Source organism: Mobula birostris, chromosome 2 (genome assembly GCF_030028105.1).
Source record: "Mobula birostris isolate sMobBir1 chromosome 2, sMobBir1.hap1, whole genome shotgun sequence".
In the NCBI taxonomy this organism is placed as follows: domain Eukaryota; kingdom Metazoa; phylum Chordata; class Chondrichthyes; order Myliobatiformes; family Myliobatidae; genus Mobula; species Mobula birostris.
The window spans coordinates 246145977-246159245 of record NC_092371.1 but is presented as its reverse complement, the minus strand read 5'-3'; positions in this window follow the sequence as shown (position 1 = coordinate 246159245).

Sequence of the window (13269 nt, the reverse complement as noted above, 5' to 3'; positions counted from 1 at the left end):
ACAGTTGAACAAAGGGAACTATGGTGCTATGAGGGAGGAGCTGGCCAAAGTTCAATGGAACAATACCCTAGCAGGGATGACAGTGGAACAGCAATGGCAAGTGTTTCTGGGAATAATGCGGAAGGTGCAGGATCAGTTCGTTCCAAAGAAGAAGAAAGATCCCAAGGGGAGTAAGGGGAGGCCGTGGCTGACAAGGGAAGTAAAAGACAGTATAAAAATAAAAGAGAAGTATGACATAGCAAAGACGAGTGGGAAGCAGGAGGATTGGGAAACTTTTAAAGAGCAACAGAAGGTAACTAAAAAGGCAATACGCAGAGAGAAAATGAGGTACGAAGGTAAACTAGCCAAGAATATAAAGGAGGATAGCAAAAGCTTCTTTAGGTATGTGAAAAGGAAAAAAAGGGTTAAGACCAAAATTGGGCCCTTGAAGACAGAAACAGGTGAATTTATTATGGGGAACAAGGAAATGGCAGACGAGTTGAACAGGTACTTTGGATCTGTCTTCACTAGGGAAGACACAAACAATCTCCCAGATATAATATTGGCCAAAGGACCTAGGGTAATGGATGGACTGAAGGAAATTTATATTAGGCAGGAAATGGTGTTGGGTAGACTGTTGGGTCTGATGGTCTGCATCCCAGGGTACTTAAGGAGGTGGCTTTAGAAATCGTGGACGCATTGGTAATCATTTTCCAATGTTCTATAGATTCAGGATCAGTTCCTGTGGATTAGAGGGTGGCTAATGTTGTCCCTCTCTTCAAGAAGGGAGGAAGAGAAAAAACAGGGAATTATAGACTGGGTAGCCTGACGTCGGTGGTGGGAAAGATGCTGGAGTCAATTATAAAAGATGAAATTACGACACATCTGGATAGCAGTAACAGGATAGGTCTGAGTCAGCATGGATTTATGAAGGGGAAATCGTGCTTGACTAATCTTCTGGAATTTTTTGAGGATGTAACTATGAAAATGGACAAGGGAGAGCCAGTGGATGTAGTGTACCTGGACTTTCAGAAAGCCTTTGATAAAGTCCCACATAGGAGATTAGTGGGCAAAATTAGGGCACATGGTATTGGGGGCAGAGTACTGACATGGATTGAAAATTGGCTGGCTGACAGAAAACAAAGAGTAGCGATTAATGGGTCCCTTTCGGAATGGCAGGCGGTGAGCAGTGGGGTACTGCAGGGTTCAGTGCTGGGACCGCAGCTGTTTACAATATATATTAATGATTTAGATGAGGGAATTAAAAGTAACATTAGCAAATTTGCTGATGACACAAATCTGGCTGGCAGTGTGAAATCTGAGGAGGATGTTATGAGAATGCAGGGTGACTTGGACAAGCTGGGTGAGTGGGCAGATGCATGGCAGATGCAGTTTAATGTGGATAAATGTGAGGTTATCCACTTTGGTGGTAAGAAAAGGAAGGCAGATTATTATCTAAGTGGAGTCAAGATAGGAAAAGGGGAAGCACAACGAGATCTAGGTGTTCTTGTACATCAATCACTGAAAGCAAGTATGCAAGTACAGCAGGCAGTGAAGAAAGCTAATGACATGGGGGCCGTCATAACAAGGGGAATTGAGCATAAGAGCAAGGAGGTCCTTCTGCAGCTGTACAGGGCCCTGGTGAGACCACACCTGGAGTACTGTGTGCAGTTTTGGTCCCCAAATTTGAGGAAGGACATTCTTGTTATTGAGGGAGTGCAGCGTAGGTTCACAAGGTTAATCCCGGGATGGCGGGACTGTCATATGTCGAAAGATTGGAGCGACTGGGCTTGTATACTCTGGAATTTAGAAGGCTGAGAGAGGATCTTATTGAAACATATAAGATTATTAAGAGATTGGACACGCTGGAGGCAGGGAGCATGGACCTGCTGATGGGTGAGTCCAGAACCAAAGGCCACAGTTTAAGAATAAGGGGTAGGCCATTTAGAACGGAGTTGAGGAAAAACTTTTTCACCCAGAGAGTGGTGGATGAATGGAATTTTCTGCCCCAGAAGGCTGTGGAGGCCAAGTCTCTGGATGTTTTCAAGAAAGAGATGGATAGAGCTCTTAAAGATAGTGGAATCAAAGGTTATGGGGATAAGGCAGTAACTGGATACTGATTGTGGATGATCAGCCATGATCACAGTGAATGGCGGTGCTGGCTTGAAGGGCCGAATGGCCTACTCCTGCACCTATTGTCTATTGGCGGCAAGAGATGACACCGACAGCCTGGATTCGCTGATCTCCCTCGCCACCAGGTTGGACAATTGCCTCTGAGAGTGTTATAAAGAGAGAACTGGTCATCCACCACCTTTAGCCACTCCACGGCACTCATTACCGCCTCCCACCAGCCCAAGCCTCTCTTCTCCTCCTGCTCCTAGAATAGCTCCCAGCCCGGCAGTTTCCACTGCCCCGGGAGAGGAACCCATGAAGCTGGGACTGAACCATCTTTCTCCCACAGAGCGACTCCGGAGATTGAGAGCGGGGAGTGTCTCTATGGCGGCCAGTCCGGCCACTTCCATGCTACCTGTCCCCTTCGGCCAAAAGGGAGGGCTCACCAGTAGAAAGGGGGACCTTGGTGAGCCAGACAACATTCCCTTCCATCCCCCGAACCCGGATGCAGATCCAAGCTACTTTACGTTACAACCAACAGTCCCTGCCTCTGTCAGCTCGAGTGGACTCCGGCGCTGAGGGAGACCTTCTGGATAAAGACATAGCTTCCCGGGCCGGAATTCCTCGGGAGCCATTGAGTACCCTTCTGGAAGCCGGGGCACTGGACGGTAGACTTCTGGCCCGATTCACACACTGCACACCACACCTGTCTCTTATTCTCTCTGGGAACCATTGGGAACAGGTACGATTTAACCTAATTTCTTCTCCTTGAGCTCCAATAGTTCTTGGGTACCCCTGGTTAAGCCGCCATAATCCCCACATTGACTGGCCCACCGGGAAGATAGTCAGCTGGAGTCCGTTCTATCACTCCACTTGTCGACAATCAGCCCTTTCCCCTGTGAAAGTCACCACGACCTCGTCTTCCTCTGAAACCCCCGACTTATTCAAGGTTCCAGTAGAGTATCATGATCTGGGAGAAGTGTTTAGCAAACACTGCCTCCACACTGCCCTTACGATTGGGCAATTGACCTTCTCCCCGGAGCCCCTCTACCCACCAGTCAGCTGCATAACCTCTCCCGGGCAGAAAGGGAAGCAATGGAGGCCTACGTTAATGACTCTCTCACGGATGGCATTATCCGACTCTCATCTTCCCCTGTAGGCGCAGGTTTCTTCTTTGTGGGGAAGAAAGACGGCTCACTGCACCCCTGCATTGACTACCGTGGCCTGAATAACATCACCATGAAGAATAAATATCCACTGCCCCTCATCAACTCTGCTTTCGAGCCCCTTCACAGAGCCACCATTTTCTCTAAGTTGGACCTACGAAGTGCCTACTGCCTGGTCAGGATAAGGGAGGGAGATGAGTGGAAAACAGCTTTTAGCACCCCTCTTGGTCACTTTGAATACCCGGTCATGCCATTCGGTCTCACCAATGCCCCCGCCATCTTCCAAGCTCTGATAAACGATGTCCTTAGGGATTTTATTAACCGTTTCATTTTTGTTTATTTGGATGACATCTTAATCTTCTCCCGTAGTCTTCAGGAACACACCCACCACGTCCGTCAGGTTCTTCAGAGGCTTTGGGAGAACAAATTATTCGTGAAGGCTGAGAAGTGTGGGTTCCATGCCCGTTCTGTCAGTTTCCTGAGGTACATCATTGAGAGCGGACAGGTGAGGGCGGATCCCGAAAAGATCCGGGCAGTGGCGGAGTGGCCAAAGCCCACGATGCTCGAACAACTCCAGTGATTTCTGGGGTTTGCAAACTTCTATTGTCGCTTCATCAGGGACTACAGCCGGGTTGGAGCGTCCCTTACTAGACTCACCTCTCCTGCAACCTTGTTTCAATGGACCCCCAAAGCGGACCCAGCCTTCTTGGAGCAGAAGAGGTGTTTCACCTCTGCTCCCATCCTGGTCCAACTTGACCCCTCTCGCTAATTCAATGTGGAAGTCGATGCCTCCGACTCTGGGGTGGGAGCGGTCCTCTCCCAACGCTCTGTCCCAGACCAAAAGCTCCATCTCTGCGCCTTCTTCTCTCACCGGCTGTTCCCCACCGAACGTAAATACGACATTGGGAACCGGGAGTTACTGGCCGTCAAACTCGCGTTGGAGGAGTGGAGGTACTGGCTGGAGGGACCGGAACATCCATTCATCGTCTGGACTGATCACAAAAATCTCACATACATCCACACTGTCAAATGCCTGAATCCCACCAAGTCCGTTGGGCATTATTTTTTGGCCGTTTCAGATTCACACTTACCTATCACCTGGGGTCCAAGAATGGGAAGCCAGATGCCCTCTCTCGTCAATACATTTCCAAGGAGGGCCTTCTCAACCCCGAAAAACATCCTCCCAGGATCCTGTGTAGTGGCTACCCTCACCTGGGAGATCGAATCCATAGTCAAAGAGGCCCAACTGACTCAACCTGACCCAGGCAATGGACCCCCCCAATTGCCTCTTCGTGCCTGACTCTGTTCGGTCTCAGGTTCTCCAGTGGGGGTAAACTTCTCTCTTCGCCTGCCATCCCGGAATCGATCGAACTCTGTCCCTTCTGAAGAGACATTTCTGGTGGCCCTTCATGGATGCTGACACCCGTTCCTTCGCCTCTGCCTGTACTGTGTGTGCCCGCGGACGTTACAAGGAGGTGGCTGGAGCAACTGGGAGCAGACCCAAGTGCAGGTCACAGACACAGAGGTAGAATTAACAGAGGTGTATTTATAGAGAGTTACTAAGAAGGCCAGGGAGCAAGGATAAAAAGCCAACATAGAAATGAACATTGGATAACAAACCAGTAAAACCTTGACTTGGGCTCGGAACTCAGAGCCTTGGGACTTGGGCTCGGGACTCGGAATGACAAAACAATGACGGTCCATTTGGGTAGCAGCAAACGGCCTGCCTACTCAGCTGGATACGAGATGAACCAAATCCACAAAGCAACCCCGGGCACTGGAGCCACTTAGAGTTCACAATGAATGGGGAGCCGAATCGGGCACATCTGCACTTGCTGAGGTGACGGTCCAGCCCCGAGTAGCTGTCAGCCGGAGCTTTCTGCTGCCGGCTCAGATGGGAAATAGATGCCTGAATCAAGGCACCCGATCGACCATGGGGAAAAGGAAATAACTGGAATGAGGAGTCAACGGACCGGACCGTGACAGCGGAAAAGCCTCCCACTGACCACCTGCTGGGTTGCTCCGTCCCTACCTGTACCTAGCCACCCTTGGTCTCACATTGTGCTGGATTTAGTCACTGGACTACCCCCTTCACATAGGAACACTGCCGTACTCACTGTGGTGGACCGCTTCTCCAAAGCTGTGCATTTCGTAGCCCTTCCCAGAGACAGCCGAGCTCCTTGAACATCATGTCTTCCATCTTCATGGAATTCACTCTAACGTTATTTCTGACCGGGGTCCCCAGTTCATCTCTCAAGAGATCCTTCTGTCAAGCCCTTGGAGCCTCAGTAAGTCTCTCTTCTGGTTTCCATCCACAGACTAACGGTCAAACGGAACGAGCAAACTAGGATTTGGAAGCAGCACTGCGCTGCATATCTGCCAACAACCCGTCTTCCTGGAGCACCCATCTCGTTTGGGTGGAGTACGCCCACAACTCCCTGGTCAGCACCGCCACTGGAATGTCTCCCTTCGAATGCTCCCTCGGTTACCAACCCCCTCTGTTTCCCGCACACGAAGATGACATTGCTGTGCCTTCTGTTCAGGCCTATCTCTGCTGGTGCCGCAAGATCTGGAAGGATGCACGCGCTGCCCTGCTCTGCTCAGCTGACCGCAACCGGGGGATTGCCGATCACCATCGAATTCTTGCACCAAATTATCGGCCTGGGCAGGAGGTTTGGCTCTCGTTAAAAGACATCCCCCTCAAGAATGAACCCAAGAAACTCGCCCCTCGCTACCTGGGACCATTAGCGATTGAGAGCGTCATCAACCCCTCGGTGGTCAGACTCAAACTGCCCAGATCCATGTGCATTCATCCCATGTTCCAAGTCTCCCAATTGAAATCTGTATCTGTCAGCAGGGGCCTCCAGTAGCTGGTCGATAGGGAGCGATACAACCCGGAGGAACATTCCTGGATTCCCCGCTCCTTCATCCTGGACCCTTCCCTCCTCCATGACTTCCATCGAGACAATCTGGACAAGCCTGGTGGTTCACCTGGAGGCTCACGTTGGGAGGAGATATTGTCATGGTCCCGATCGTTAATTCCCTATCTTTCTCCTAATTTCCTTTGGTTGTGCCACGGTTCCGACCATTAATTTCCCACTTGCTTCTAATTCTCTCTCATGACGGCACACCTGGTTTCCATCAAGACCTGCAGCATAAGAACCCTGGTGTTACAACCACTAGTCACCAGATTGTTGATTTTGTCTGTGTGGTAATTAACATTTCCCGGCCGCTTAGGACCGTGTGCTCTAAGTTTTGCTCCAGTTTCAAGGTTAACCTATGAAACTCCGTCTCTCTGTGTCAAGGCTCCGTGTCAAGATCCCCCCTGTTTGCTGTTCAACGTTCACGTTCACGTAAGCATCTTAACTCAATCTCCATGCCTGTGTCCTGCACTTGGGTTCGTTTCATTCGCTCATTGCAACACATTGAGTCATAAGCACAAGAAATTGTGCAGATGCTAGAAATCCAGAGTAACACACATACAGTGCTGGAGGAACTCAGCTGGTCAGGCAGCATCTATGGAAGGGAATAAACAGTTGGCATTTTGGGCTGAGACACTTCACTTTGCCCTAAGTGTAAGCCACACGTCTGCTCTCCTCCCATTCCCCACCCCATCACTGCCACACATCTCTATAGTAGCTGAAAATTCCGCAGTCGTACCTCCATTTGAAAGGGAAGTTGGGCAGAATCAGATTTATCAGCACTAATATATGTGAGAAAATTGTAGCTTTGTAGCATCAGTATTCCGCAAGACGTAAGAATCACTATTAAGTGGCAATAAGAAATAAAGGACCATAAGACATAGGAACAGAATTAGGCCATTCGGCCCATTGACTCTGCTCTGCCATTCCATCACGGCTGATTTCTTGTCCCACTCAACTCCATTTTCCTGCCTTCTCCCCGTAACCTTTGATGCCTTGATTAGTTAAGGACCTATCAACCTCCACTTTAAATATATCCAAATACTTGGCCTGTACAGCCATCTGTGGCAATGAATTTTACAGATTCGTCACCCTCTGGCTAAAGAAATTCCTCCTCATCCCCATTCCAAAATACGTCCTTCTAATCTGAGGCTGTGTCTTCTGGTCCTTGACTCCCCCACCGTAGGAAATGCTCTCTCCACATCCACTCTATCCAGGCCTTTCAATATTCACCAGGTTACAATGAGATTGCCTCTCATTCTTCTGAACTCCAACAAGTACAGGCCCAGAGGCATCATACGCCCCTCATATGTTAACACTTCCATTGCCGGGATCATTCTTGTGAACCTCCTCTGGATTTTCTCCAACGCCAACATACTCCTCTTAGACAAGAGTCCCGAAACTGCTCACAATTCGCCAAGTGCAGTCTGACCAACGACTTATAAAACTTCAGCATTGCTTTTATATTCTGGTCCTCTCAGATCAAGTGCTAACGTTGCATTTGGACTGTTTAATTGGAGTATTTGACCGTTTAACTAACCATTTATTTAATACATACCAGCCAATCATGGCAACCTAAAAGATTTGCTGTTTAACAAGGTGATACTGAATGAGAGAGAGCCACTTTCAGTTTGCAATCAAAATCAGTAATTATTCTTGTTTAATATCCTGCATCTTTAAAATGTTTGAAATGATAAGAGGTGTAGATCTGTGGATGGACAGCACCTTTTTCCCAGGGTGGAAATGGCTAACATGAGGAGTTGTAACTTAGAGGAGATTGGAAGAAGTACGAGGGGATATCAGATATATTACTTATTGCTCGATGGTGTTGTGTCTGTGAGTTATGTGTACTGTGTTGTGCATAGTGGTCCAGAGGAACATTGTTTTGTTAGGTGGTACACATATTAGATTAGGAAGACACGCAGTCCTCTTTTATTGTCATTTAGTAATGCAGGCATTAAGAAATGATACAATATAATACAATATACAATATATGTACATGTATACATATATCAACATTCAAGTTCATGTCATAGTCATAGAAAAGTATGGCACAAAGAGGCTTCTCAGCCCATCTAGTCCATGTCAAATCATTTAAACTGTCTCTTCCCATTGACCTGCGCCCAGACCATTGCCCTCCATGTACCTATCCAAACTTCTCATAAATGTTGAAATCGAGCATGCTTGCACCATGTGCTCTGGAAGCTCGTTCCACACTCTCACCACCCTCTGAGTGAAGAATTTCCTCTCTTGTTCCCCTTAAACTTTTCACCTTTCACCCTGCTCCCATGACCTTCGGTTCTAGTCCCACCCAAACTCAGTGGAAAAAGCTGCTTGAGTTTACCATACCAAAACCCTAATAACTGTATATCAAATCTCCCCTCAGTCTTCTATGTTCAAAGCAATGAAGTTCTAACCTGCGGAATCTTTCCTTATGACCGAGGTCCTCCAGTCCTGTAGACTGTATCTGTAATGACAATAAATGTAATCTTGAACTTGAGGTGAAGTTTTTCACACAGAGAGTGACAGGTGTATGCAATACTCTGCAGGGGTGGTGGTTGAGGCAGATGCTATGCATGAAAGACATTTAAGTGACTCTGAGCTAACCATACAGATGAAAGAAAAGTGAAGTGCTATGAGGGAGGGAAGGGTTTGATTAATTTTGGAGTAGGTGAAAACGCCATTACACCCCGAGGCATCGAAGTTCTGAATTCAACCCTGTCGTCCTGTGTAAGGAGCTGGTATGTCCTCCCTGTGGAATGTGTGGGTTTCCTCTGGGGTGCTCTGGTTTCCTCCCACAGCCCAAGGACAAACTGGTGGGTTAATTGGTCATTGTAAGTTGTCCTGACATTAGGCTAGCATTAAATTGGGGTTTGCTGGCTGCATGGCTTGAAGGTCCAGAAGGGTCTATTCCACACTGTATAAAAGTTTGGTGCAACATCATGTGCTGAAAGACCTGTACTGTTCTATGTTCACCGTTCCTCACTATTTGAAGGAATAAGTTTTATTTTCAATTTTATAAAAGTTAGGCAGGTGTTTGACTATTGTGCTCCTTAATATAAGATGCTTCAGTACCCTTTCTGCTTTACTACTTCTTCAGTAAGAATAGATTATTTTCCATTTCATGATCCAGTGAACTATTTCTCCTCCTGCATTGTTATAGCCCTTGAAGCATCATTTGAAATATCAGTGACCAACTAGTGAAGATAGTGAGCTACCAGGGCATTTACCCATATAACCATATAACAATTACAGCATGGAAACAGGCCATCTCAGCCCTTCTAGTCCATGCTGAACTCTTACTCTCACCTAGTCCCACTGACCTACACTCAGCCCATAACCCTCCGTTCCTTTCCTGTCCATATATCTATCCAATTTAACTTTAAATGACAATATCGAACCTGCCTCAACCACTTCTGCTGGAAGCTCGTTCCACACAGCTACCACTCTCTGAGTAAAGAAGTTCATGTTACCCCCTAAGCTTTTGCCCTTTAACTCTCAACTCATGTCATCTTGTTTGAATCTCCCCCATTCTCAATGGAAAAAGCCTATCCACGTCAACTCTATCAATCCCCCTCATAATTTTAAATACCTCTATCAAGTCCCCCCTCAACCTTCTCCGCTCCAAAGAATAAAGACCCAACTTGTTCAACCTTTCTCTGTAACTTAGGAGATGAAACCCAGGTAACATTCTAGTAAATCTTCTCTGTACTCTCTCAATTTTGTTGACATTTTTCCTATAATTCGGTGACCAGAACTGTACACAATACTCCAAATTTGGTCTTTCCAATGCCCTATACAATTTCAACATTACATCCCAACTCCTATACTCAACGCTATGATTTATAAAGGCCAGCATACCAAAAGCTTTCTTCATCACCCTATCCACATGAGATTCCACCTTCAGGGAACTGTGCACCATTATTCCTAGATCCCTCTGTTCTACTGCACTCTTCAATGCCCTACCATTCTTCAAAAAATTACAATAGGAACAACAAATGAAATTTGTATGTCATCTTTGCATCTCATCCCAATATACCGACAGAGAGCGTTCAGATATTGCCCTTATTTTGCAAAAATAGATTCAAAAAAGTTATCTGGGCCACAGAATTTTTCATTGCCATGGCTACAATGACCCAAATGAAAATCCCAAATCCATATTCATGGTAGAGCTGACAGTATATTCTGGAAACATCCAACAAATCGGGCGGCATCCGCAGGAAGAGAGGCAGCGTTAATGTTTCTGGCCGAAGACCTCTCATGTCTTCAGCCAGGAACATTAGGACAGAAAGGGCAGCATGGAAGTGTAGTGGTTAGCACACCCCGTTACAATATCAGCGACCTGGGTTCAATTCCCGCCATTGTCTGTAAGGAGTTCTCCCCATGGCCTCCGGGTGCTCCGTTTCCTCCCGCTGGTTGGTCAGTTAATTGGTCATTGTAAATTGTCCCGTGATTAGGCTAGGGTTAAATTGGGGGATTGCTGGGATCCTAAACACCACAAATTAATGCAGTGAGGGATGACTCTCCGAGTACACTACTATCCCAACTACTGATGGATAATTCACGTAGAATCATAGAGTCATAGAGAAGTACAGACACAGAATCAGGCCCTTCGACCCATCTAGTCCATGCTGAAACCATTCAAACTGCCTACTCCCCACAACCTGCACTGGAACCAGAGCCCTCCATATCCCGACTATCCATGTACCTATCCAAACTTCTCTTACATGTTGAACTCGAGTCTGCAAGGACCACTTGTGCTGGCAGCTCATTCCACACTCTCACCACCCTCAGAGTGAAGAGGTTTCCTCTCATGTTCCCCTTAAACTTCTCACCTTTCACCCTTAAGCCATGACCTCTGGTTGTAGTCCCACCCGACCTCAGTGGAAAGAGCCTGCTCGTGTCTGATGTGCTGAATGAGAAAACAAGCAAGGGCAGCTTCCCTGATCTCTATCACAATGATGCAAATAACTTAGCTGTTGTTGCCTGGTTTGATGTCAGCCAATATGGACATAACCCCACTGTCTTACATTCACCTGATGCAGACCAGAATGTCTGTCACTTTGCTTTGTAATCTGTCCCGTTACCTGCTGTGGGCTAGTGCCCATTGCTCTGTAGACAATGCCGTTTGTTTGCAGAGCAGTCCTTTTTAATTTCAGACGAATTATTGCATGCCGTTTACATTAAGAAGTGAAGCCTAGCGCCTGCTTACGGCAAGAGGTTGAGCAAGGAATATTGGTTCGAATTTTTACTTTGTCACGAAAAGCTCTGCCCACTTGGAAAGGTCATTGTGCTGTGCCAGAAAGCTGAGGTTAGCAATAAATCCCTTGGGCCCGGGAAAGTGAATATCCATCACGAGCAACATGTCCAGATGGAAGATAAGATACTATTCCTCAAGCTTACAGGATCTGGTTATAAAGGTGCTGAGACCACAGACACAGACGGGTTAGGCTAGGAGTGAGATGGAGAATTGAAGAGTTATGCCAGAGGTTGAACAAACTAAACACAGGTGCTCTGTAGAACAACCTGTAGCAGGCAGAGTGATGTCAGCTATCCCGAAGGTACTGGCTGGCAAGGATAATGGTGAAATTCTTTATCTCCAGAGAACCACAGAACGATGAAGGAAGATCATGTAATCAACACAGTGAAGACAGAGGGAATTCTGGTTGGTTGCTTCACCAGCTAACTTTGCCAGGGACACTCACAAACCCAGCTGCAGAAGGAGAAGGGTTGAGCATGGGGCAAGCAACCCCATCCTGTAAAAACCCAGGGCTGCAGAAACACCAACAGAAGCTCCAAACATCCCATCCCTGGGCAAGGAAGGATGTTCAAAGATGGGCTACTCCTGGGGACAACTTGAAAGACTGGCTCAGGGTGGAGGACCCTGGCGAGCTGCTGTGACAGCCTGTGAGGTAAAGGGCCTCAGTCAGTAAGTAACCATCAACCCCGGTGTGGAGACCCAAATGTACAGGATAGCGGAGGCTGCAGTAGGCTGGAGACTCAACCCTCCCTGTCGTCAAGGACATCTTTGAAAGGCAGTGCCTCAGGAAGGTGGCGTCCGTCGTCAGCGGCTGTCACCAACTGGGCCACGTCTTCTTCTCACTATTATCTATCACAATGAGTGCCGGCGATTTCAGAACCCAGGCACAGAGGAAAGACAGACTCCAATGTAGAGACGGCAACCAGAGCTTATTGGTGAGAATTCTAACAGAACATCGATGGCTCAGCCGAGTGACGCTGCGAGATGGAACAGTACCAAAACGAGGACCTCGTGCTAACCAGTGTGCACTTGAAAGTACAAATAACACAGAATCCTCAAGACTATCAAATCAAACCTAACAAACTTAAACAGAAAGCTCCAGGAGACCGCATTACAAAGAGCGAGTCGTTTGAGAAAAACACAAACTCTAAATGATCCATGACTCCTGTTAAACAATAATTAAACAATTCAGATGCTCTAAAAGCTCAGAACCCAGCGCTTTCTGGCTCCCTGCACAGGCCCGGGGAGCACATTATTATGCTTCCGTGAGGAGAAGGTACACAAGGCTGAAGACCCACACTGAATGTTTTACATAGAACATAGAATAGTACAGCACATTACAGGCCCTTCGGCCCACAATGTTGTGCCGACTCTCAAACCCTGCCTCCCATATAACCCCCCACCCTAGATTCCTCCATATACCTGTCTAGTAGTCTCTTAAACTTCACGAGTGTATCTGCCTCCACCACTGACTCAGGCAGTGAATTCCATGCACCAACCACTCTCTGAGTAAAAAATATAATATCCCCTAACCTCTAATATCCCCCTTGAACTTCCCACCCCTTACCTTAAAGCCATGTCCTCTTGTATTGAGCAGTGGTGCCCTGGGGAAGAGACCCTAGCTATCCACTCTATCAATTCTTCTTATTATCTTGTACACCTCTATCATGTCTCCTCTCATCCTCCTTCTCTCCAAAGAGTAAAGCCCTAGCTCCCTTAATCTCTGATCATAATGCATACTTTCTAAACCAGGCAGCATCCTGGTAAATCTTCTCTGTACCCTTTCCAATGCTTCCACATCCTTCCTATAGTGAGGCGACCAGAACTGGAC